Source organism: Lucilia sericata, unplaced genomic scaffold (genome assembly GCF_015586225.1).
Source record: "Lucilia sericata isolate MDLA Ls3-8-SP2 unplaced genomic scaffold, ASM1558622v1 Contig000587F_arrow, whole genome shotgun sequence".
NCBI classification, from domain to species: Eukaryota; Metazoa; Arthropoda; class Insecta; order Diptera; family Calliphoridae; genus Lucilia; species Lucilia sericata.
Window position 1 is genome coordinate 175,070 of NW_023994594.1, and position 27,431 is coordinate 202,500.

Below are 27,431 nucleotides of genomic sequence, written 5' to 3' on the forward strand. Positions count from 1 at the left end.
GAAAATTTTCTATCAAAATTTTTTCTAAAAAGATCATTTTCTATAAAAAGAAAATTTATGGAAAATTTTTTTATAAAAAGAAATTTTATGGAAAATTTTTTTTTCTATAAAAAGAAAATTTTTGGAGAATTTTCTATAAAAAGAAAATTTTCTATGAAAATAAAATATCTAAATTTTCTATAAAAAGAAAACTTATCAAAAATTTTGTATAAAAAGAAAATTTAAAAACAATTTTCTATAAAAAGAAAATTTATCAAAAATTTTGTATAAAAAGAAAATTTAAAAACAATTTTCTATACAAAGAAAATTTATCAAAAATTTTCTAAAAAGGAAAATTTTTGGAAAAATTTCCTATTTTTTGAAAATTTCCCATAATAGAAATTTATAGAAATTATTTTTTTAAAAAGAAAATTTATGGAAAATTTTCTATAAAAGGAAAATGTATGAAAATTTTTCTATAAAAAGAAATTAACAAAAAGTTCCCATAAAAAGAAAATTTAACAAACATTTTCTATAAAAAAGAACATTTTCTATCAAAATTTTTTCTAAAAAGATAATTTTCTATAAAAAGAAATTTTATAAAAGAAAATTTATGAAAAGTTTTCTATAAAAACAAAATTTAATGAACATTTTCTATAAAAAGAAAATTTATGAAACATTTTTTATAAAATGAAAATTAATGGAAATTTTTCTATAAAAAAAATTTATGGAAATTTTTCTATAAAAGAAAATTTATCAAAAATTTTATTTGAAAGAAAATTTTTGGAAAATTTTCTATAAAAATAAAATTTAATTAAAAAGGTTCTTTAAAAAATTATGGAATTTTTTTTCTTTTCTATAAAAAAAAATTTACCAAAAATTCTCTTTATACATACAGTAATGACGAGAAACAATAATTTTAATTATTTAAAAAACTAATGATTCATTTATAATTGTATTTATGATTTTCGGAAAACTTAAAAAAATAACTAAAACCACAATTTCTTTTGTATCACAAACGCCCACTTAAATGTTATCCAATTTTGTGATAAAAAGTTAAAGTCTTTTAAAATTTATAAAAGACCTTATGGTTTCCAATGGTCGGTCTGGTCTTTCTAAAACACATCTGTTTTATTGTTTTATAAGCCAAAAATATATTTTTTAATACATTTTTTTGTTGTTTTGTCATGCAAATGTCAGCCTACAACAACATTCAAAACTTTTTCCGTTTTTTTTTTTAATTTTTTCTTTCTTTATTTGTTTTTTAGTTGTTGTTTAAAATATTGTGGCAATATGTTGCAAGTTTCACATAGATTAACAGAAAACTACAAAAAGAAATGTAATAAAATAAAACTACAACAGAGGTATATAGTGTTTTGTTATATAAGAGTTGTAAATCTTAAGAATTGTCTGACACTAGAAAAAAACGAAAATTGAAAAAAAGGCCAAAACTAAAAGTATCGAAAAATTTTTTGAGGAAAAAAACTATAAAATGAAATAAAACTTTTTAGAAGAAAAGATTTATATTTAGTTTGTTTGAAATTGCAACAAAACTAAAGAAATTTAAAGTTTAAATTAGAAAAATTGCAAAGTTGTTTTCCTTTGAAAGAAATATTAAGTGATTGCTAGAAAAATATTGAAAAAGAAAACAACGAAATTAAGAGTTAAGGAAAGATATTTGAAATATTCCCAGTAAAAACTTTCATTACCATGTAAGAAGTTAAAATGCTAAAATTTACTTACACAATAGCATTTTAAGTCATTATTTTAACACGGTGATTGGAGGCAAGTACTTACCACAAACGATTACAAGTAATTAGAAAAAGTAGTCATTGGAAATCACACGAATAAACGTATACAGCATCTGTACCTTCACTGTCAAGATGACTAATGAATTAGAAAGTATTTATATAACACATTATTAGTAAGACCTTATTAGACTACTTCTATGTAATCCAGACCATATGTAGTAGTCATTGAAAAGTATGTTGTTAGGTAAGTAATTACAATTGTAAGCCATTACCCAGTTTTTTTCTGGGTTATTAGACCAATAGAGGATCTAATAAAGCTACACATTACTTAACTTCTTATAGGTAATGCATTGAATAAGTAATGAAGCCACAAGTTACTAAACTTATTATAATAGCAATGACTTACCAAATTATAATTCTGTTTCTTTATTTTGTTTTTCTCAACACCCTTATCACTGACCCACCGTTAGTCACTAAATTGTTTATGCAAGACTTAAACCAGTAATCTAACCTCAAGTTCAACTAAACAACGTTAGACACACGTTTATGTAATCTTTTGTTTTATGCTAAAGGTATTTTTTCCTGCTCTTTTGTCTAAAACAGTGATTAATTAACTTTTAAAAACAACCTCAGGTTTTGGCAAAAAAATCTAGAATAAAATGGCTTAAACCATGAAATGAAATTTTTACAACATAAAAATAAACAAAGTTGTTAGAATGATTTAGCAATAGTGGTTATAGGAAAAAAGTTGTAATTACCCAAAAAGCTATAAAGCTCTGTTATATGAACTTTAATTTGTAATAAAACACCAAAGGCAACATTATTTTCATTATTGCTATAACATCGTCACCATGGCCACTTGCAGTGGACTGGCCAATAAAGAAATTTAGCTGGAAGACAAAAACAAACAGAAAAACTTTTTTGCAAAAGTTGAATGAACTTGTTTAGTAACAAGAAATATTAAACAAAATGTCACATTAAGTTTGAAAATTAACTCTATGAAATGTGAGATAATTTAGCCCAAGACACAATTACTCATGCTACGCGAGATTATGGAAAACCAATTTCTGAGTTTCTACATATTAACTGAAATATTTAGAAACTTTTGCAAAGAAGAAAGATTAAAAAAAAATTACCAAATATACTAAAGTTTAAGAAAATACTATTTTAAGATGATTGGTTAGTTAGTTTCAAATAAGGGATCTGATATAACATACACATCAGATCCGCTCTTTTACCGGAGTCTTAGGTGGGAATGGAAGCTGCGATCTTCGTACTGACAGACTACTAACCTACGGATTCATTCCTATGATTAAATTCAAAACCTTTTTAGAAAATTAACTCGTAATCGCTTGATGTTTTGTAGGTTTTGTGATCAGCTCCCCGATCACTTAAAAGTTAATTGACTTGAAGAATGAAATGGTACCAAATTCCCTTATGGCCGGTTTTGAGCTCCAAAACTTCTACTAACTTCAAATAACAAATTCAAAAAGTACCTAATAACTTCTTAAATAAAGTTCAATAGATTACATTTCAAGGATAGATCAGAATTTAACGAGTACAATAGGTTACTCTTTGGTAGTTTAGAGAATCTTGCTCTTAAGAGTACCTAGTAGCACAGAAGTCGAGAAAATCATTACTTCCGTTTACAACCACGCAGATGGGATGTTCTCTGTTAATTCGGCAACAGCACCTAGAGATATAATCGGTGGATCGAAAAATGAATCCTTCAAATAAGTCAAATACAAATTCTTACTCAGAAAATACACTGTGGTAAGACTGGAATGAATAGAGCCGGGCCTGAACGTACCCGGACAAAGAAGGGAATATTTATGGTGTCATCCGAACAAGATACCACACATCTCTTCTCGCGATTGTCGCCACCACGTAAAGCCCGAAGGTAACTCTTCAATAATCGGAACAAGACAAAGTCCGAAACTGTAACAGTTCTCTTGGTACCAGACTATATGGCACTCTGATTCGATCACAGGTCAAACATTTTAAGAAAAGGCCGAGGATACATTTGACACCACCAATTTATAGTCCTGGTATACTAAAACCAGTGTTGCAAACGCACCAAGAGGGTGGAAGTTCTTCAAGGTAACATTCCCCGAAGATCCAAAATATTTTCTTCTATTAAAAGTAACAATTTCGTAATAGGCCACTTGGGTCCATATTGTTTCCTTTGATACATATTTGTAGAAAATATGTGTTATTAATCGATTGCAATTTAACCAGTCCAATTCGAGGTCCTTTGTTTCAACCCCTAATCTAATCAGTCTTGTAAACCTTGTGATCCTCCTGCGAAACTTCCCGTTCTACTAATAAGCTTTTACCAAGATATCATTCTTAGTTTGGGTTTACACCGATTATACTGCAATGATCAATGTTATTTGTATAACACTTGGGTCCAATTTATTTCCATTTGATATCTGTAAGACATATTTGTTACAAATCGATCTCGGTTTTATTAGTACAAGTGGAGAACCATTGTTTGATCTTGGCACTCGAGCGAATTTTGTGTTCCTCCTGAGAAATACCCAGTATTGTTATAAGAAGCATTTACCAAGATATCATTGTTAGTTTAGGTTTATACCGATTCTATAACAAGAACAATTTGATTCATTGATCAGTTGTGTCCACATTGTTTTCATTTGATATTTGTTAGAAAATATTGGTATGAGGGACAGCAGTCATTTCCTTACTACGACCAGAGTCTTAAGTCAAAGTACATATATACTTTCAAGATACTTATCATAGTCTGAACTCTTTTAAGGAGAATTGAAATGACAAGTTAATGTTGTTGAGCAGACGTTGCGACCCTAAATGTCATGTTGAAGTTGGGAGCATTGATCTGATGGGCTAAGGCTCACTTCCAGGCTCCAACAACTTCAGTGGCATTACCTTAGTACCAAGGATATATGACTCTGGGTGGTCGGTCTTCTAGCGCTTGGATTGTTCTTAATGGATCCGTTTTTATCACAATTATTAATTCGCTGCAAAAGTGTTTTCTTTTTAAAGTTCTCAAGCAGTATTTTAGTCATATGAAAACGTCTTTCAAGGTCCTTCGTTTTCAATTCATCTAATACCCAAGTCTTTTTAAGTAGACGTTGCGGTTATAAATGTCACATTGATCTGTTCGGATAATGCTCATATCCAGGATCCAACAACTACACTGCATTACCTTAGAACCAAGGATATATGACTTTGGTGTCGATTCAGGTGGCTGATCAGTCTTCTAATGCTTGCATTGTTTGTAATGGATCCGCTTTTATCACAATTATTAATTCGCTGCAAAAGTGTTTTCCTTTTAAAGTGCTCAAGCAGCATTTTGGTCATATGAAAACGTCTTTCAAGGTCCTTCGTTTTCAATTCATATAGTACCCAAATTCCTGCTGATCGAAAATGTTCGGAAATTGCTGATCGAGTAGCCTCCAAAGATAAATTATGTTCTTGATCTTCAAAGTTTATTTGGCGATCTTTGTTTTCCGTTTTACTTCAGAATCGCACATGCCATCTCTTTCATAACGAAACCGGTCGACTCACTCACCATAAGCTTCTATGAACAATCAGCACTTTTTTTCAAATTAAAGAACACCCCGCATATAACGCTTTTTGGCACAAATATCAACATTATGGAATCACCTTTATTTAACAAAATTATACTCTATAAAAGTCTTAAAATATTTTTATAAATAATTTATGCAATTTTGCACCAATAACATGTCTTACGTCAAAAAACAGCCATTAATTCATATTGCGGGTTTTGAAAACAAACAGACCAACTCAATACAAACACCACAACTCATATACATGCTTTAAATATGATCCTATAGAAATTTTGTAGGCATCGCAGAGAAATAAAATTGTTGCTGAGGTGGCAAAAAAAGGTTAAAGTTGAAGTTGATTTTCTTGCATTCAAAAGTGTGGCAGTTAAAGGAGAAAAACTATTTAAAACAAAAATATATTGTACTGCACTTCAAACTGCAAGCAGAAATTAAAGTTGCATGAAATGTTTTTCATTTAAATTTATTTGTTTTTTAATGTTGTTGTTTTATTTGACTTTTAATAAAAAGTGCTTTAATTTAAATTTTTTTCGAGAGCACGTTTTATTTTGAGTACGTTTGAAAAATCGTGAGAAATTAAATAATTTATGTAAAAGATATCAAATGAAGGGGGAATAGTATAATAGTAGTGTTGTTTTAAGCAGAATACCCTACAACAATTAAATACTTTATTTGAAATAGAGTATTAACTTTAACCGAAAGTTTAGGTCCTACGAACCAAATTTAAAAACTTGCTAATCGCCTATTGTGCAGCATTTTCTGGAGAAGAAGTTGACAACTTTAAATTAAATTTGTGTAAATCTGAACACATCAAAGTTTGAATTAAATTTTGTCCAATCAACGTTGTGGTTAAAGGTTTGTAGGACCATTTAGAGCGCAAGTAACAATAACAGTAGTGTGACACTTTCATGACTTAAACACCTTTTCTATGTCTTAAATTGCAACACTTGGCCTATACTATTTCAAATACATTTTCACTACTCTTTTCCTTCACAAATTTTCATTTCAAACCATGTTTTTCCTTACAAATTACAATGTAGTTGTAATTTAATTTTTCATTTACAGGAATTTCTCTTTAGAGTGTAATTAATTTAGAGATTTGTTGCATTACAAAGTTAAAACTTGACTAAAAAATATAACAAAAGCTTATTTTCTTTAATGCTTTAGTTTAAATAATTGTAACAGCACTGCAATTGTTGTGGCAGCAGCAGTTTTTGTCTTCCTCAAGTGAAATTTATACTTATTTCACTTATGTTGCCACAGAGTGTGTTGGATTTCTAAAGAGAGGGGAAGAAAATAATAACATTTAAGCTTAAAGGGAAATGTAGTTGGCTGCTTTTAGTTGATCTTTAACTGCTGTTTGTGGGGCTAAAATTCATTTGTGCTTAATACCTTTTGCAAGACCAAATAGTCACAGTATACAATGACTGAATACACAAAAGTGAAATGAAGTCACGTGCTGTTTTTTAGTTTAAATATTTGAATTAGTTTTGGTCATGTCTCTCAACTCTGTTTAAGATTAAAATGTAAATCAGGGATATTTTGTTATATTACAACGACAAAACCTGTGTTATTTTCAATTAACCGGGGTTTATGATTTTAAAATAAAAGCAAATTTTAACATAATTTTTTGTGATAAATTTGAGGAAACATTTGAAAAAAGTCTTGTCTACATTGCAGTTTTAGTTCAGTTCAAGTTCAGTTCTAGTTCAGTTCTAGTTCAGTTCTGTTCTAGTTCAGTTACAGTTCTAGTTCAGTTCTAGTTCAGTTGTAGTTCAGTTCTAGTTCAGTTCTAGTTCAGTTCTAGTTCAGTTCTAGTTCAGTTCTAGTTCAGTTTCTAGTTCAGTTCTAGTTCAGTTCTAGTTCAGTTCTAGTTCATTCTAGTTCAGTTCTAGTTCAGTTCTAGTTCAGTTCTAGTTCAGTTCTAGTTCAGTTCTAGTTCTTCTAGTTCAGTTCTAGTTCAGTTCTAGTTCAGTTCTAGTTCAGTTCTAGTTCAGTTCTAGTTCAGTTCTAGTTCAGTTCTAGTTCAGTTCTAGTTCAGTTCTAGTTCAGTTCTAGTTCAGTTCTAGTTTCAGTTCTAGGTTCAGTTCTAGTTCAGTTCTAGTTCAGTTCTAGTTCAGTTCTAGTTCAGTTCTAGTTCAGTTCTAGTTCAGTTCTAGTTCAGTTCTAGTTCAGTTCTAGTTCAGTTCTAGTTCAGTTCTAGTTCAGTTCTAGTTCAGTTCTAGTTCAGTTCTAGTTCAGTTCTAGTTCAGTTCTAGTTCAGTTCTAGTTCAGTTCTAGTTCAGTTCTAGTTCAGTTCTAGTTCAGTTCTAGTTCAGTTCTAGTTCAGTTCTAGTTCAGTTCTAGTTCAGTTCTAGTTCAGTTCTAGTTCAGTTCTAGTTCAGTTCTAGTTCAGTTCTAGTTCAGTTCTAGTTCAGTTCTAGTTCAGTCTCGTTCAGTTCTAGTTCAGTTCTAGTTCAGTTCTAGTTCAGTTCTAGTTCAGTTCTAGTTCAGTTCTAGTTCAGTTCTAGTTTCAGTTCTAGTTCAGTTCTAGTTCAGTTCTAGTTCAGTTCTAGTTCAGTTCTAGTTCAGTTCTAGTTCAGTTCTAGTTCAGTTCTAGTTCAGTTCTAGTTCAGTTCTAGTTCAGTTCTAGTTCAGTTCTAGTTCAGTTCTAGTTCAGTTCTAGTTCAGTTTCTAGTTCAGTTCTAGTTCAGTTTCTAGTTCAGTTCTAGTTCAGTTCTAGTTCAGTTCTAGTTCAGTTAGTTCAGTTCTAGTTCAGTTCTAGTTCAGTTCTAGTTCAGTTCAGTTCTAGTTCAGTTCTAGTTCAGTTCTAGTTCAGTTCTAGTTCAGTTCTAGTTCAGTTCTAGTTCAGTTCTAGTTCAGTTCTAGTTCAGTTCTAGTTCAGTTCTAGTTCAGTTCTAGTTCAGTTCTAGTTCAGTTCTAGTTCAGTTCTAGTTCAGTTCTAGTTCAGTTCTAGTTCAGTTCTAGTTCAGTTCTAGTCAGTTCTAGTTCTAGTTCAGTTCTAGTTCAGTTCTAGTTCAGTTCTAGTTCAGTTCTAGTTCAGTTCTAGTTCAGTTCTAGTTCAGTTCTAGTTCAGTTCTAGTTCAGTTCTAGTTCAGTTCTAGTTCAGTTCTAGTTCAGTTCTAGTTCAGTTCTAGTTCAGTTCTAGTTCAGTTCTAGTTCAGTTCTAGTTCAGTTCTAGTTCAGTTCTAGTTCAGTTCTAGTTCAGTTCTAGTTCAGTTCTGTTCTAGTTCAGTTCTAGTTCAGTTCTAGTTCAGTTCTAGTTCAGTTCTAGTTCAGTTCTAGTTCAGTTCTAGTTCAGTTCTAGTTCAGTTCTAGTTCAGTTCTAGTTCAGTTCTAGTTCAGTTCTAGTTCAGTTCTAGTTCAGTTCTAGTTCAGTTCTAGTTCAGTTCTAGTTCAGTTCTAGTTCAGTTCTAGTTCAGTTCTAGTTCAGTTTTAGTTCAGTTCTAGTTCAATTCAAGTTGAGTGTTCAGTTCTAATGCTGTTATTTACAAGTGGTAAAAGTATCTCATATTTACAGAAATACAAACCTATTTATTTATAAATAAATTTAAAACCACAGATTTTTTTATAAACGCTTTAGCGGGTGTTATAAATTATACATTTAGACAAAATGTTAAGCAATAGTAATCTATATATAAGAGTTTAGTAATAGATCACCATAACTTTAATGACATTGACTATTACATCAACAATTTTAACCACAATATATTTATGTCTACAAACAAATTTCATAACACTCAGATCAATTATATGTTATTTTTTTATTAATCCCATTTATTTCATTTAATTTAAATGTCCATAAAAAGCCAGATTAAATTAATAGATTTAAAACTACTGATTATGTAGCTTATGAAAGTGAGATAAAACAAAATAAATCTTTTTAACCCACGACTTTTATTTGCCAAAACAGAGTAATAAAAAATATATAAAACAATGAAATTTTAATTTGAATACTTCCCACAAATTTAATGCAACGAAGCAACTTTTTTTACGCTTTTCAGCGCATTTCATAAAAACAAATTATTTATTTGTGCCACATAATCAAGCGTATAATGTTTTAGACAATAAAATTAAATTTATAAGAAAACACTTAAAAATAGTGCAATTTTATTTTACTCATCCTCTTAATTATAAGTTGTTGTTTTTCTTGCTTTTGTCGGTTTAATTGTTTAGAGTCATTTCATGACATGACAACAGCTTGTTGGCTGCATGTTGCTGTTGCTTCCAAAAAAAAATACTTTCACTTGTTGTTTCTTGTGTCTACCAAGTCGTCCGTCCGTCTGTTCAAAATTGCAGTTTCTATTGTATTTAGTTGAATGTGAAAATTGCTAGTGTTTTCAGAGGAGGTGTTTGCTAACATTGTTAAATGCTTGAATAGCGACGACACTGAAACTGAAAACGAATTTGAAGGGAATAAACTAATACAGAGAATTGCTATAATCGAGTAGAAGTAGAACTGAAAATGCGCTGTTTTTAATTGTATTATTAGAAGTAGATTTTTAAATGACTTTATTTCTACGATCTCGATAATAAATACTGAAACTAAATTTCAGTTCTAAGTATTTCAGTTCTAGTTCAGTACTAGTTCAGTTCTAGTTCAGTTCCAGTTCAGTTCCAGTTCAGTTCTAGTTCAGTTCTAGTTCAGTTCTAGTTCAGTTCTAGTTCAGTTCTAGTTCAGTTCTAGTTCAGTTCTAGTTCAGTTCTAGTTCAGTTCTAGTTCAGTTCTAGTTTAGTTCTAGTTTAGTTCTAATTCAGTTCTAGTTTAGTTCTAGTTCAGTTCTTGTTTAGTTCTAGTTTAGTTCTAGTTCAGTTCTAGTTTAGTTCTAATTCAGTTCTAGTTCTAGTTCAGTTCTAGTTTAGTTCTAATTCAGTTCTAGTTCAGTTCTTGTTCAGTTCTTGTTCAGTTCTTGTTCAGTTCTTGTTCAGTTCTTGTTCAGTTCTTGTTCAGTTCTAGTTCAGTTCTAGTTCAGTTCTAGTTCAGTTCTAGTTCAGTTCTAGTTCAGTTCTTGTTCAGTTGTAGTTCAGTTCTATAATTAGTTTTTTGTCGGGTACAGGTCCAGACTACTATTTTTCTCCTAATGATTGTTTACAAATCTATTAAACCACTTAATATGCCACCCATTTCTTTAGCAAATAACTTAAGCTAAGTACTTAATCTGGTTTTTAGGTGAAAGATGACAGGCATTCACACAAGTCAGTCAGTCGTATTATGAAAATACATATATGACGTATGTGTGGCAAGCGGCAAATGCCATTTAAAAATGTGTATGACAGTTAACGGTAACGATGACAGTTCTCGTTTTTGTTGCTACTATTATTTGGAATATAAGTGAATGTAGATGGCAGTCAGTCAGATTAGACATTAGTTGGGCGAAAGCAACCATGTATTAGTTATTATGATTAATTAAAGGTGAACTTGTGTAATTTTATGTAGTGGGTGCAATTAAACGCAATTAAAACCAGACTATACAAGTAATTAATTTTCTTTATTTACATTCTTCACTTAATTGTAATCGAACAAGCTTTTAATACGATAATTGTTAGTTTAAATTTAATTTCTTTCGTTAAATAATTGTGTGAATTTTTTCCTCAGACAATGTGTTTCTTTCAAAGTTCATTGTCTTTACAAAGATGCAACCCTTTTTTCTTTTTCTTCCTCCTTCTTTTTTTGTTGTTTTTATTAAATAATAATGTTTTCTCATCATAATTTAATTTTTTTTATATATTTTTTTTCTCAGTTGTCTCTGGACTTTTTGTATTTCTTTTATTTAATTGCATTTTATTATTATTTAATTTATCCATCTATCTATCACTCTTCATTGATGTACAAAATAAAACTCTTTTTTTATGCGTTTTTTTTTTTTTTTTGCTTATCACTGGCTGAATGTCAACAACTTTTAACATTGGAAACATTCATTAATGAGTGGATGGATGGATGGTTGGTTGGATGACATCCACACCAAACTTTTAACAAACAATTTATCCCCCTCCCCATCTTCGCTATGAAACATTTGACATTGTCATGTGTTGTTGTTTGACAGCAACAAAATCAACAACAACAACAACTTTAGCAGCAACTTAAACATCGAGGAGTCAATCGTCGTCTAGTAGTTGTATTTCATATGGATTTGTTAAATGTGCAGGCGTCAAGTGTTGACACTTTCGCGCAAATGTTTTAATGTTTGTTTAAAGACTTAAAATTGTTATTGCTGTTTATTTGAGTTTTTTCTCCCCAATCATCATTCATAAGTTTGTTTTTTGTAAATTTCATTAATTTTTTTATGTTTTTGTATTCAAAATATGTGTTCGTTCATTCACTTAAGTGTCAATCAAAGTTGTGTTGATTTTTCTACTTTTTGCCAATAAAATGATTCAATAAATGTTGGGATTTTCTAACAAGTTTTTTCATAATTGTCTATGAAAATATCTTTTTTTGGCTTAAAATGTATAAAATGTTAATTAAATTTATTAAATATTTGTCAGTAAACGTTTAGGTAATTTTATATGTTTTGAGTCATGGACAAAGCTGCAGCTATGGGAAATGTAGTTGAAAAGTATACAAATTTGATATAAATTATTCGATTTTTTACTGGGCCGAATATGTCATCTGAAAGTCCAGTCTTTCGGCTTTAAAATAAAGGTATCATATTTGTTATATATTCTTCCATCTTCGAGATATTTTAACCTAAAAGTTGTAACATCCATAAATTAACTAAAACTAAGGATACGACATCTGAGGCCATTTTTGGATTTAGTGCAGCTTAGTCCCGTAGAAAGGTATTGGTTGAGTTTTGACTTTTTTAAAATTTCTTTGGGCTGTGTAATCTTCTTGAACTGAAAATTTGAAAAAGCCATTATAGATTAATATATGATATCGATGCTGAAAATCAAATTTAAGGATCGATTGTGATGCTGATTTTAAGGCATACAGGGATCTATAGTATGGTTAAGATATACTATATACAAAATTATACTAAACTGGCATTATTTCGGTCATAAATCTGAGCTATCACATATTTTGTATGAAGAAAAACTGGTTCCAGCAAGATTATATATAACTTTGGTTGCTTAACATATCATCTGGGAAATAATTTAAAAACTAAACATGATTTTATATTGGAACTACATATATCCGCAAAGATTCCCTTACAAAAACTTTGATACTGATTAACTTTGTAATACTAAAGAACAACGTCAAAGCTGTGACATGTCTGTCAGAGAGATTTAGTATTTAGCAGACGTTAAGTTATGTTAATAGGAGGATGTATATACATCAAATTCGAAGAAATACACCTCGGCCAAGACCTGTTGTGCGTTCAAAAACTCAGTTTCCTGGACGTAATTCCTAAGAATTTTTCAGTCAGTGTACCTAAGGGATGTTATATCCGGAATAATATCACTCCCAAGATATTTGGATCAAATTTCGGTGAATGCGTGACAATGGTAAAGAAAGTGTTCTAGAGTTTCTCACTGTCCTCTCTACATGCTCTACATTCGTCTGAATCCGCACGTAAAATTTTGTATAGCTGTACCCGTAATCCTGTGTGTCCATTCCAAATACGAACCATCATACTAACCTCAGACTTGCTCATTTTTAGGAGGCTCCTCATCCTGCTCTCGTTAGGGTCACCCCATAGGATATTCGTGATTCTAACCACCGTTTCATTATTCCAAGAGGCCTTATGGGTCCCCCTCACCCTTTTTTGTGATTCTGATCTCGCTACGTTAAATGTTTTTGCGTTCGTCAGGTTAACTACCTCGAGCTCTCTTCCCTTTAAAGCTACTACATTCGCTGAATCGTTGCCAACTACTCCTCAGTGGCCTGGTACACATATAATGTAAACCTTACCTCTGGGAGAGTATTCGGTTAGAGCTTTTTTACATTCCTATACGGTCTTAGATTTAACTTCATCACCTGATATCGCTCTAATTGTCTTCTGACTTTCGGTATATATGTTAAACCTAGTGGGCGCCATATTTATTCTAATGAAGAGACGTTAAAAGCTTAATATCTTAAAATGGCACTTACATATCTAATGAGGACAACGTAACATATGTCATACGAAGACCTTATGTGACATTGTTTTGCATAGATAGTCTCTGCGAAATCCACTTTTTCGGACTTGCAGCTCATGAAAAGGAACATTTGTAAATCATAAATGGCGATATCTGGATGAAATTAATGTATTAAAAACGAGAAAAAAACGTTTTTTGGGCAATCTTTTCGAAATGGGTATCAAAAATTCCATAATTTTAAGCTTATTGCGGGAAAATTAATTAAAATGTTTGCTAGAGTATTTTGGTCCACAAAATGACCTATCTGAAAAGATTTCAGAAAGTTATTTTTCAACATATTATACTGAGATCAAGATTTTGAATCGCTGATGGGGAACTGAGGGCCCTTTCAAAGAAAATATTATCTATTTTTATCGTGTTCAACACATTAAAATGAATCGATATACCTGGCAGTTCCTCGGGACCCTCTGATGTACTAATCTGAAAAATGTTAAAAAGTCCTTTAACTCAATATTAACAGGATTTCTTGTTTACAAAACAATTTTTAAACTTTTCGCAATTATAATTTATATAAAAAACTTCATGCAAAAAGTTAGTCTTTGTAAATATTCTATAAATGTTTGTTTCTTTCTACATTATTTTCATTTATTTTCACAAATTTTGTAACATAAAATGTAATCATTTTGCTGAAAAGAAAAAAAACCTTCAATACTTTTCTTGCTTGTTTGTGGCAGTAAGTTGTTTTTTCTTATCAAAAAATCTACAAACAAATATTATTTATTTAATTAAAATTTCTTTGTTTTAACATTTTGAATAAAGCAAAAAGTACAAAATAATATACATTCATAGTAGAAAAAATCAAGTGTAACTAACAGACTTACATATTACAAGTTTGTAAGTCTGTTAGTAGTAGTTTTTTTTTCTCAAAAACTTTGAAAAATCAACAGAAATGTTAATAACTAAACAATAGAAAAACGATGACCTTTAAACATAAAAAAACAAAAAAATACAAAAAATATTATATGTATATAAAATAAATTACAACAATGTTAAATATATACTAAAAAAACAATAACAATAAACTATTGCCTTTTCTAAGCACTATACAAGTTATTAAGAAAATGTTAGATTAGAAAGAAAACAATATGAAAAATAAATCTTATACAAAATAATAAAATCAAATACTTAACAAGAAAATACTAAGCATACAAAACATACATAATACATACCTATGGATGAATGTAGATACTTGCAACATGTATTACATGAACATTTCTACAAACATTCCCACTTTTAACTATATTATGGATGTTAGTAACTTTATGTTCAGTTCTAAGTAAGCTGCTTGCTACTCATAGACCAAAAATGTCTCAACTGAAAAAAAAAAACATATTCTAGACACATATGAAATAATATTGCTTATTTACTACTGCCCCATGTATTGTGCTAAATTGTTTCTAGAAATAAATGTTTAAGAGTATTACATTCTCTCAACTTGTTCATTCGTTCGTACGTACTGACTACCTTGCCTTAATTGGTAACTTGTTTAACCAAGCATTACTTAATTTAATAATACAAAACTGCTCATAGAAATACACAAAAAAATTATATGAAAAAATATTAGTTTAAGTTGAAAAACAAAAACTTAGTTTCCAAAATATAAACAAGTTACTGTAAACATGGAATATTCTATCACCCAATTTACACGATGATTTTTTTTCATGTTTGCCCAGACGTCTGTTTTCATGTTTGTCGATGATTGGTGGTGAGCGGGGTAGAGAAGAATGGGGGGGTAAGAAAACAAACATGATTTGGGATTTTCATGATTGTTTTTGACATTCCTCTTTAAACGCATTCGTACTGTTGATATTATGCTCATGTAAAAAAATAATTATGTCTTTTTTTTACATGAAACATTAAAATTTGCATTAAAAAATACTATAGCGTACTATTAATTTTTTTTAAATCAAACTAAATGGTTTTTATGTTAAAAATTTCATTTTAGTTTTATTACGAATAAGTAATTAAAAAGGATTATACAATTAAACATCAAAAAAAGACATGCATAGTTGCATGTAAAAAATCACCGTATAAATGTTCATGATTTTTTGGAAGATTCTCAAAAGAGAATTGGAAAAAACAGACGTCTGAAAAGTCTTCATGTAAATTGCGCCTATGCCGTTTTTTCTTTGTGCAGCACGATACTCTTTCATACTTGTCTGTTCCAACCGTATTCGTACAATATTCACATACAAGTTTATTGAAATTGTAGAGTGACCTCTAGAATTTTTTTTCTTTAAAAATACACTTAAACATTTATTGCACCAGGGATATGCCCAAAAGATCAATTGAATCGAAGATAGACTAGGCTATATATTAGAATATGGACAAGACTATAGACTAGAATATAGACTACAATATAGACTAGACTATAGACTAGACTATAGACTAGACTATAGACTAGACTATTGACAATTCTAAGAACTAGACTATAGACTAGACTATAGATTAGACTAGACTATAGATTAGACTGAATCGAAGATAGACTAGGTTATATATTAGAATATGGACTAGACTATATACTAGAATATAGACTAGACTATAGACTACTATACTTTAGATTTGGCTACAGACTGGACTATAGACTAGACCACAAAACAGACTATAGACTGAAATATAGACTATAGACTAGACTACAGACTAAACTATAAACTAGACTATAGACTAGACTATAAACTAGACTATAGACTAGACTATAGACTAAACTATAGACTAGACTATAGACTAGACTATTGACGATACTAAGAACTAGACTATAGATTAGACTAGACTATATACTAGACTAGACTATATACTAGACTAGACTATAGACTTGACTATAGACTAGACTATAGACTAGACTATAGACTAGACTATAGACTAAACTATAGACTAGACTATAGATTATACTGAATCGAAGATAGACTAGGTTGTATATTAGAATATGGACTAGACTATAGACTAGAATATAGACTCGGCTATAGACTACTGTAATTTAGACTTGGCTATAGACTAGACTATAGACTAGAATATATACTAGACTAGACTATACTAGACTAGACTATAGACTAGACTATATACTAGACTAGACTATAGACTAGACTATAGACTAGACTATAGACTAGACTATAGACTAGACTATAGACTAGACTATAGACTAGACTATTGACAATTCTAAGAACTAGACTATAGACTAGACTATAGATTAGACTAGACTATAGATTAGACTGAATCGAAGATAGACTAGGTTATATATTAGAATATGGACTAGACTATATACTAGAATATAGACTAGACTATAGACTACTATACTTTAGATTTGGCTACAGACTGGACTATAGACTAGACCACAAAACAGACTATAGACTGAAATATAGACTATAGACTAGACTACAGACTAAACTATAAACTAGACTATAGACTAGACTATAAACTAGACTATAGACTAGACTATAGACTAAACTATAGACTAGACTATAGACTAGACTATTGACGATACTAAGAACTAGACTATAGATTAGACTAGACTATATACTAGACTAGACTATATACTAGACTAGACTATAGACTTGACTATAGACTAGACTATAGACTAGACTATAGACTAGACTATAGACTAAACTATAGACTAGACTATAGATTATACTGAATCGAAGATAGACTAGGTTGTATATTAGAATATGGACTAGACTATAGACTAGAATATAGACTCGGCTATAGACTACTGTAATTTAGACTTGGCTATAGACTAGACTATAGACTAGAATATATACTAGACTAGACTATATACTAGACTAGACTATAGACTAGACTATATACTAGACTAGACTATAGACTAGACTATAGACTAGACTATAGACTAGACTATAGACTAGACTATAGACTAAACTATAGACTAGACTATAGATTAGACTATAGACTAGACTATAGACTAGACTATAGACTAGACTATAGACTAGACTATAGACTAGACTATAGACTAGACTATAGACTAGACTATAGACTAGACTATAGACTAGACTATAGACTAGACTATAGACTAGACTATAGACTAGACTATAGACTAGACTATAGACTAGACTATAGACTAGACTATAGACTATAGACTAGACTATAGACTAGACTATAGACTAGACTATAGACTAGACTATAGACTAGACTATAGACTAGACTATAGACTAGACTATAGACTAGACTATAGACTAGACTATAGACTAGACTATAGACTAGACTAGACTAGACTATAGACTAGACTATAGACTAGACTATAGACTAGACTATAGACTAGACTATAGACTAGACTATAGACTAGACTATAGACTAGACTATAGACTAGACTATAGACTAGACTATAGACTAGACTATAGACTAGACTATAGACTAGACTATAGACTAGACTATAGACTAGACTATAGACTAGACTATAGACTAGACTATAGACTAGACTATAGACTAGACTATAGACTAGACTATAGACTAGACTATAGACTAGACTATAGACTAGACTATAGACTAGACTATAGACTAGACTATAGACTAGACTATAGACTAGACTATAGACTAGACTATAGACTAGACTATAGACTAGACTATAGACTAGACTATAGACTAGACTATAGACTAGACTATAGACTAGACTATAGACTAGACTATAGACTAGACTAGACTATAGACTAAGAGACTAGACTATAGACTAGACTATAGACTAGACTATAGACTAGACTATAGACTAGACTATAGACTAGACTATAGACTAGACTATAGACTAGACTATAGACTAGACTATAGACTAGACTATAGACTAGACTATAGACTAGACTATAGACTAGACTATAGACTAGACTATAGACTAGACTATAGACTAGACTATAGACTAGACTATAGACTAGACTATAGACTAGACTATAGACTAGACTATAGACTAGACTATAGACTAGACTATAGACTAGACTATAGACTAGACGATAGACTATAGACTAGACTATAGACTAGACTATAGACTAAAATATTCTTTATTTTTGTTTGTGTTCATTACATTAATATGCATCGATTGAGAGGTATTCTTGCACGAGATTCTGAAAAAGGTAATTACTCCGAATACTCTATTGTTCAGGTTTAATAAAACAGTGGAATTCGAAAGAGTGTCATCGATCGAGAGTGAAAATCGATCTGATATGCCTACACCAGTAATAATTCTGTCCACCGAGGTGTAGTGTTAATCTGGTTAATTGAAATCACAATAGAACTGTCCTTATTACTACTCACATAGTTCCCATTATGATATTGATCATCCATTCAAGCCAAGGTTATGGAATGTTATTTTTCACAGTGTAGTCCACAAAGCAATAACATGATAAATTTATACTAAGTATTCACATATGTATGTTTACTTAGTTATATTATACAAAGACCAGAACATACATATTTGACAAGTTTTTGAAATTACTTTTTGACACTAGACGTGGCTAACAAAAAACAAACGTATTTAAGCTTCTTTCTATTCAACGAAAATCTCTTAAAAGCTCTAAACAATTTTTGTCAATGAATTAAAAAAAAAAGAAATAATAATTTCGTTAGAATTCATGTTTTTTACAAAAATTTTGAAAACTGTAATAAAATTCATAAGAATTGAGATTTTTTTTTTGTTTTCATACCCAAACCTCAGTAAAACCGGTATAAGTTTTTGAGCTCAAAATAAGAAAATTGAGTCACGCTTTATGTTTGCTTTGCTGGTTTATAAACAATAATCTTAATTGTTTAAGGTTCTGTTTTTTTTTTTTTTTGACTTTGTTAAGTTTTTTTTTAGGCGATAAATAGTCAATTTATGAGGTAAGCTTTTCATAAATCTTGTATAATAAATGATACGGATTGAGTGACTGACTACTTATAATGGAGACACAAATGATCGCAAATGATTTTTTATACAAAATCATTAGCTTGACTGCGGCATACATATTGAGGCAAACAAATCAGTTTATAATATTGTGGGTAAATAAATTGTTTTTGTTTTGTGAAATATTTAGAATGAATAAGTTACAGTGTTAAATTCGCTCACCATAGTATATTTTAATAAAAAACATTTATTTTTTACTTTTTTTTTAATTTTTATTAAAAATTTGTGTAAAATTCCATATAATTCATATGGGAGGTAACACTCCCTTTACTATTTATCTGTTAATATATTACTCAAATGTTTACATGGATGTCAAAGTTGTTCGTGAAAAATTTGACAATTCTAGCTTTGATGCTTTCCCATCTATACGAATTTTTTATGTAATTTATATGGGTGATTCTCCGCCCCTTATTGCTGAACCGTCAATTATTATCCATAGTTTGTGAGTTATACGAATTTTTGTATTTAACTCATGTAGGAGGTGCCACGCCCCCTATTTTTAGTTCGCCCATGCTATCTAAATATTCATGGTGATACTAAAAGGCTTTAACTGTTACATTTTCTCAGATATACTGATTTAATATTTTCTTTATATGGGAGAACTCAAGCTGTTGTTTCTGAGATTTGCTATTTTTAATACTTACTTTTTATGTGACCGTGGCATTTCGCCTACTTTAAATTTCGAAAGAAAAACTAGTCCTTAATTTCTACCAGACCTCCTTCTCACGGCTCCCTAGGTCATGTTACCTAGGGAGCGTTATTGCTATTACGGTGAGTAGAAGATCAATACTTTTGATCTGCTGGGTCTTTCACTAGAGGGGTCAATTGTATTGTGGTCTGGCCAGTGATGACCAGAATGGGATCGTACATTCTGGTGCCACAGGAACTTGTTGTCCACTGAAATGTTTCTGACTAAACTATTGATAAGATTTTTTCGGGATGTACGTGTTGCTAACCAACCAACAGGAAGAGAATGTTGATCAAAAGTCTGATTTTAGTTGATATTTCAGCATATGTTTCCGGCGCTGTTGCCGACTCAACAGATACTACGACAGACGTAGTAACTTTCGGACTGTATGTTTGGTAAGGAGTGCTTTGCCATTGTAAGGACCAAGTAAGTGTGTGTGTGCTTATCAATATATCATCACAATTGTGATGATATATAGTGTGTTATTTCAGGATTTTTTCGGGTAATACTTGGTCGTTGTATTGTTTGACTCTTCTTTATTCGGGCATATTCGAGGTTGTCACGTTCGTAGGTGACTTATCACAATGAGCCCTCTGTGGTAGGAAAATATGTCTTGTCGGATTAACGAAGGCCGTGTTTCGGACTACCTAAGATATGCATCTTAAATGCCTTTGACGAAACCCTATGGAATCAGCAAAAGATCTTTTGGTCTATAAGAATGTTAAAGATATCGATTGATTTTCCGCAAGATTTTAACAAGTTTCTCACATAAAATGGTTTCTTCATTTTCATTCTCTGCTACAGACAGTATTCTTAAGACACCTATAAAACCTAAAGTGTTAACAACATATCACTTTAATATTTGACATGATGAAAACTATTTATGTAAATTTCATGTTCATGTTAAAAACTATGTCGAGAAAATAAAAAAAAATCATAATCAAGGTTATTGAAATGGAAATTATTTCACTGACTTTTTCATAATTTATAACAAACAATGAACATCTTGCCCTCATTTAAATGATTCATAAGAACAACAATATAAAACATCAATTCATATACATACATAGTTTTTGTTGTAATTATCTTTTAAGTTGCAATAAATTACAAGAAAAAAATATTTGATGTGTTGCAGTTATGTACTTGAAGGAGCCTACTTGTTACTTCCTAATTAAGCATTTATTGTTGTTGGTATTTCAAGGAATTTAGAACACCGACAATACATACATACGTTCTTTTTTCAATACGATGGGGTTTCAGTTTATATTTCTCTTCTTGTTTAATACTTTTTTTTTTTGTTGTCATTTTCATTATTATTTCAAAACTGAGACACATGAGGGCGCCATCAAGTTGGTTGTCACTGTAGTGGGTTTTCTGTTTGCAAGTTGTTCACATAAAGCTCGTCTGTAATTCTAAACCGACAATTCTTGGCAGTTTTTGTTGTACATATGTACATATTTTTTTTCTGCATATCATTATGAAATTTAAACACATGTTTTAGTAAATAATACATGCAAGAGTGAAAAAAAGCATAAATATTTATATTTTATGGATGTGGGGATATACTCGTATATAAAATGTCTATTTGTTAAGTAAAGTTTTTTCTAGATGGATGTGTGTGTGTTTTGAAAACATAATAATAATAAAACAAACTGCATGTTTGTTCATGAATAAACAGGCAAAAGTTTTTAATGTTAGTTTCGGAATCTCATATGTTCAGATATGTACGTATGTACTTATATGGAGAAGAGATGACAAAGTGAATACCAAAAAAAAAACAAAGGTCATGAAAGTGAGTGAAAACTCTAGGTCATATAAAAATTCTAATGTATTGCCTTGAGTTTCTCAGATATTTGTCAGCAGACAATATCAGGGTCTTATTACTTCCAAAATGCAAAGTCAAAATCATTATGTGTTCATAAACATACATTCATTTTTTGTTGTTATTATATTCAGTTCTATAAATGGCTTCTTCTTTCTAAATCCGTTGAGAAAATTCAAATCGGTTGAGATTCAACTAAGTTACTGACTTATAAGTTCTTAAAGGTACGAAAACCCGGTTTTTTACCCGTATCTCAAGATTTAGGAGATGTTTGACAAATATCAAAAACTGATTCTTGTTCTACTCGGATCTACCTTTCTGAAAAATAGTATCACTTCCCGGGTATTTCAATTTTTGCTTATTTTGTCTCACTTTGTAATTTGTACTACTTCAACCGAATATGTTCACAAATCCATTCGACAAACTGATATAGTCTTGGCTTAAGCAGTTGTGTAAGTGGTGGATGAGATTAGAACCCTGTCCACAAGTTAGGCATACATTTGGCGCGACATTGTTTGGTATGTTACTCCATTCCGATCTCAGTTGTATTAGAATTACTCTTGTATTCCATGCGACCTCCAAGTAGGACATTCATAAGTTATCCTGGGACCGAGAATTGATATTGTCAAAACTTTCGTACACGAGAATCGATCTAATGGATCCTGCTATGTGGGTATGTTCTAGTTATACTCATAAAAGTCCATCCTGAAATGCCACCTCTGTGATGTTAAAGATGAAATTACTCCTCCGATAACATCCCAGGAGGAACTATCTAGCCATTATAAAGTTATGTGGAACTTTCGTTTAAAAACATACATATCTCTGAATCGAGGTCCAGAAGTAAAACATTTAGATACTTCAACACCATGCGCCCATAAATACATTAGACAAATAGGAATAAGGTTGACGTAGCAGTTGAGTATGTGGCGGCCGCTCGGTCAATGCGGGACTAGTAGACATTAAGCCCGCTGATCCATCCCGATCTCAGTTGTATTGGAATTACACTTTGGTTTTCTTCAGTGTCTTCTATAGTTGGTGGACGACTCGATCTATAGTTAGGGGAGGATTTTGCACATATGTAACTACCTATGTTTTCCATGTATTTATAAAGGTATTTTCTGACATGCATCCATCTATCTGATGTTAAAGTTGGGATGACACCACGGTCCCTGAGCGAGAGAACCTACATTTCCTACATACATATCTCAGTTGTTTGTAACAGCAACAGCTATATAATGATATAATGCGGCGGTTCTGAATCTTGGCCCAGAAGTAAAAATTGTGCTACTTCAACACCCCATAAATCCATTAGACAAATTGAAGTAAGGTTGGCGTTGCAGTTGAGTATGTGGCGGCCGATCGGTCAATGCGAGACTAGAAGGATCAGCGGGCTGAATGCTGATCCATCCCGATCTCAGTTGTATCGGAATTACACTTGTTTTCAGCGGCCGGTCTTCTATAGTTGTGGATGACTCGATCTATAGTTAGTTTGTTTTCCATGTATTTATGAAGGTCCTTTCTGACATGCATCCAACTATCTGATGTTAAAGTTGGGATGACACCACGGTCCCTGAGCGTGAGAACCTTCTTTCCCGTTTTTTAGGTAATGTTCAAAGATAATTTGCATACAGCCCGTTATAGCGCTTAGTTGGCAGCATTTTGGCAATTTTGAATGTTACTCCACTGGGATCACTAAGCGAAGGTGATCACACATTAGCAGCGTGATTGCAGTGGCATGATCTCACAAAGTAAATTGGGATGGCAGAGATCAGTCCTAGAATTTTTGGATGGTGCACAATCGGAATTTGCGCTTTATTGACTACGATGCCAAATGTTATATTTACTTTCTTACTCCAGGTGCTGAAGGGAAAAGAAAATTTTTCTGCAGGGGATCTTATATGGAACTTAGGACGCCAGATTCTTTTATTGATTTGTATAGTTTAATTATTTATATTTTTTATCTTCCAAACTATATAGTGGTACAGGGTTCACTTTCAAATCAAACCAAACAATTTATCTTCCATTTACTAGTCACTTGCTCATCTCTAGACCTTAAACATACATACGTGTCACCTTATACAAGTATTGTTGAAAAATGTATATTTTACCTGTAATACTTAACTAAAGTTTTGCAAATTTTAATAAATATCTTTAATAATGACGACATTATTTTGCTGTCTAAAGAACTTTAGTTTTAGAAACCTTGAGAACCTGATATATATGTATGAAGGAGGGTGCTAATTGGCAGTTAATAATAATAATAAATTAAAGACAGAATTATACAGAAAGAATTAATATTGACTTTTAATTGATTTTAATTAAATTCTATGTTAGACCATTTGATTTTGAAAATATGTTCTTAAAACAGACATTTTCAAGATCTATAAATAATACAAATACTAAAATCAGGGGTCCTCATCTATTCTCATTGTTGGCTACATTCTTTCAAATGACACTTCGAAAGTTTAAAAGCTATTAACTTAAATAATTGTTGTGCTGCTTCCGATCCCTGATTACTAGGATCACTAATTTGCTTCTGATTGAGCTTAAGTCCGTTTTTCAACTAATCTAAAGGAAATATTCGACATGACATTAGGTTATGTTCACTCTAAGAACATAAACTATTATTAGCAACAAATCCGTAAAAAGTCTAGTGAAGTTAAATTCCACTTAACTTAAGGTCATAAACTTTGACCCCTCTGTAGCTGACATTCCCAGCTAGCATTTGGAAGATTGTTGGATGATTAATCAGTAAACTGACTCATTGTTGGCTCCTTTTGATGACCTAAACGTGATTAATAAGTTGAGCGCTTAAAAAATGATTCGAAAATGATTCCGATATATAATTGAAAACTGATTATTTAAAAAACAATAACAAAATGTATAGCAATCATAAATTGATCATCCTGGTGTTATAAATATGATGGTTTTAAAAACTTATTTTGTGATCATATTTCGAGCAGTTGGAAGATCAAAAATTGTTTCTTGTGTAATTGTTTTTGTTTGCAATGGAATAGCAACACTTAGACTTAAAAAGTACTCAAAAACGATTCAGAAATGAGTCGAAACTGATTAGAAAATGTGCTCAGAAAAGACTCTTTTAGAAGAGTTGACAAAAAAGTTTGTGTGGCCTAAAATAAGTTGATATAATTCTCATTTCGTTTATAAAATTAAATGTGTAAGTATTTCAATTTGTGTAATATTTATAAAGTCGATTTTCTGTCAAGAAAATTTAAATAATTTTATATGTTTAATGATCTACGGAAGATAGTTGGGTGACTAATCACTAAACTAAGTCTTAATAATTCCAATTAATGTTTAAAATCTGATTTATTTGAAAAACAATAACAAAATATACAGCAATCACAAATAGGTCTTCCAGGTTTTCGAATTTTGTTTTTGTTATATTTCGAGCAGTCGGAAGATCAAAAAGTTTTTTCTGTTATATTGTATTTGTCTGTAACAAACATAAAAATTACTCAGAAAACACTCAAAAATGACTATAAAATGATTCGAAAATAATTCTAAAACGACCAGTAAGTCGGCTCATTAATGACCCAAAAAAGATTAAAAAATGAGTCAGAACTGATCAGAAGCGGTGCTCATAAAAGACTCGTTTAGAAAAGTCGCAGGTAGGGTACCATTTTCTCCCGACGAATGTATCATTTATGATCAGAAAATAAGCGCATATACGATCATTTTAATCGTGCAGAAGAGTCATAAATGACTTGAATGTGATCAAAAATTTCAAAAAATTTTAGCTGGGTTGTAATTCAGTTAACTAAAAATAACATTTTCTAATAGCTTAAGATCTTTTTTATAATTATATTAACAATAACTAGTTAAGAATAAGGTTATTGCCATTAACTTATCTTTAATAAAATAAGTTATTATATCATTGCTGCTAGGTAATGTACAAAGTAATTTGTTATGCCACTTAATAATGCTAACAGGAAGCTTTTTAAGTTAAAAGTATAACTTAAACTATAATTTATATGACAAAATATTCAACTTGAATTACAAACAATTTACATTCATAAATAATACAAATACTAAACATTTAGTCATTGATTTAAACCAGAAAAAAATCCAAACCTTGTACAATATTCTTCTAAATTAAACTGCATTGAGTGCAAAATTATAAAAAATAAAAGTAAATCAACCGACAGCACTTGTAAAGAAAACAATTTTAAGCGGCAGTATCAAACGCAATTTTTTTTTAAAACGGCAGAGAAAAAAATGTCTTCTCTTAATGTCGTGAGTACAATTTAATTTTAAATTATTTTACTGTCAAAGAATATGTTTCATGTGCGGTTTAAATGTAATAAAACAACTCGAACCAACAACAATTATTGACAAATTAAAGAATGTCATGATAGTCACTTAAATTGTCACATTGTCTTAAAAGGAGGTCTGATTTTGTTAAAGTTTTTTGAAACGAAATTAAGATTTAAATACTTACCCAACTCTAAAACTCAATTGGAAACGATTCTACAATATAGTTGAAATGGGAATGTGTATTTCAGATGCTAAGATATACACCTAGGCCGCTATCGGGTCTATTGTGTACCCGATGCTGGGACAAAGTTCGCCAAGAACTAGTCACAAAACTAAAAAATTTAAAAAATTTTAAAATCTAACTGTCAAAGTTGCCATAAATCCTTATTAATAATTCAATTTCTTTACTTTTATTTGCAGATTAATAATTTCAAACAGCCGGCATTCAACTAAAGGAATATTTTAAAAAAGTTAGCTAAAGGTAATATTAAATTCAATTATTATTTATTTACCACTTTATTTATTCTACATTTTACAACTTCATTACTTAAAATTTCTTTAAATTACATTTCCTTCATTTGTAGTAATTTCTCTAAATAATATATACAACTAGAGATTTAAGTCCCCACCTCTATTACAACATTTCAAAATGTTATAAAATATGTAATTTTATAAAGTACCTTTGCTGCTCTTGCTTACTACATATACAAAGTTCAAATATCTATTTGTATGTTATATTGAAATGTATGGTTGTATGAGTATTTTTGTTTTGGCACTTTCACACATTGAATAAACATTTTTTTTCCTAAATGACATTTGACCTTTATGTCAATGCATTCAACTCATAATTTTATATAAAACTATACATTTGTATAATGTATTTGTGCAGTACTCTATATAAATGATAGAGTGTAGTAAATCTTATTGGAATTTATTTTAAAAGGAACCAACTATGCCAAAGTAACTACAAAATTTAGTTTACTTAAGGAAGTTCGTAATGAAAGTTCTTAATGAAAGTTCCTGAGCCGCAATTGGGAGGACATTAAACCCTCCCATATTTATACTCAACACTGCAGAAATAAAACTTAACACTCCAAAAATAATATGTACCGAAATGGATTAGCCACAGACTTGAGGGGTAATGATTACACAAAGTAATTCATTACATAGTCAATTACAATTACTTGTAATGTGTAATTGTAATTTCAAATACTTGTAAATGTAATTGAAGTTTTTCCAATTACTTCTAATGTGTAATGGACCAATAATCCACTACAATTACCTATTTATAATTGTAATTTAGGTATTACTAATTACAAACAACGTAAGGGAAAAATTCACAATTATAAGTAATTGTAAAAAATTCTTCAATTACCCTTACAAGTAATTGCAATTG

The 27,431-nt window shown here is 30.6% G+C and overlaps 1 protein-coding gene across 2 annotated transcripts in view; it reads left to right on the plus strand.

The window, feature by feature from the left end:
- LOC119606466 (serine-rich adhesin for platelets) overlaps positions 1 to 27,431 on the plus strand; it is a 148,866-nt gene that overhangs the window by 82,967 nt on the left and 38,468 nt on the right. For both annotated transcript variants that reach the window (XM_037959983.1, XM_037959981.1), the window contains one exon: positions 26,456 to 26,516. The gene's annotated coding sequence lies outside the window, so the exon portion shown is untranslated. The remainder of the gene's footprint in view (positions 1 to 26,455; positions 26,517 to 27,431) is intronic.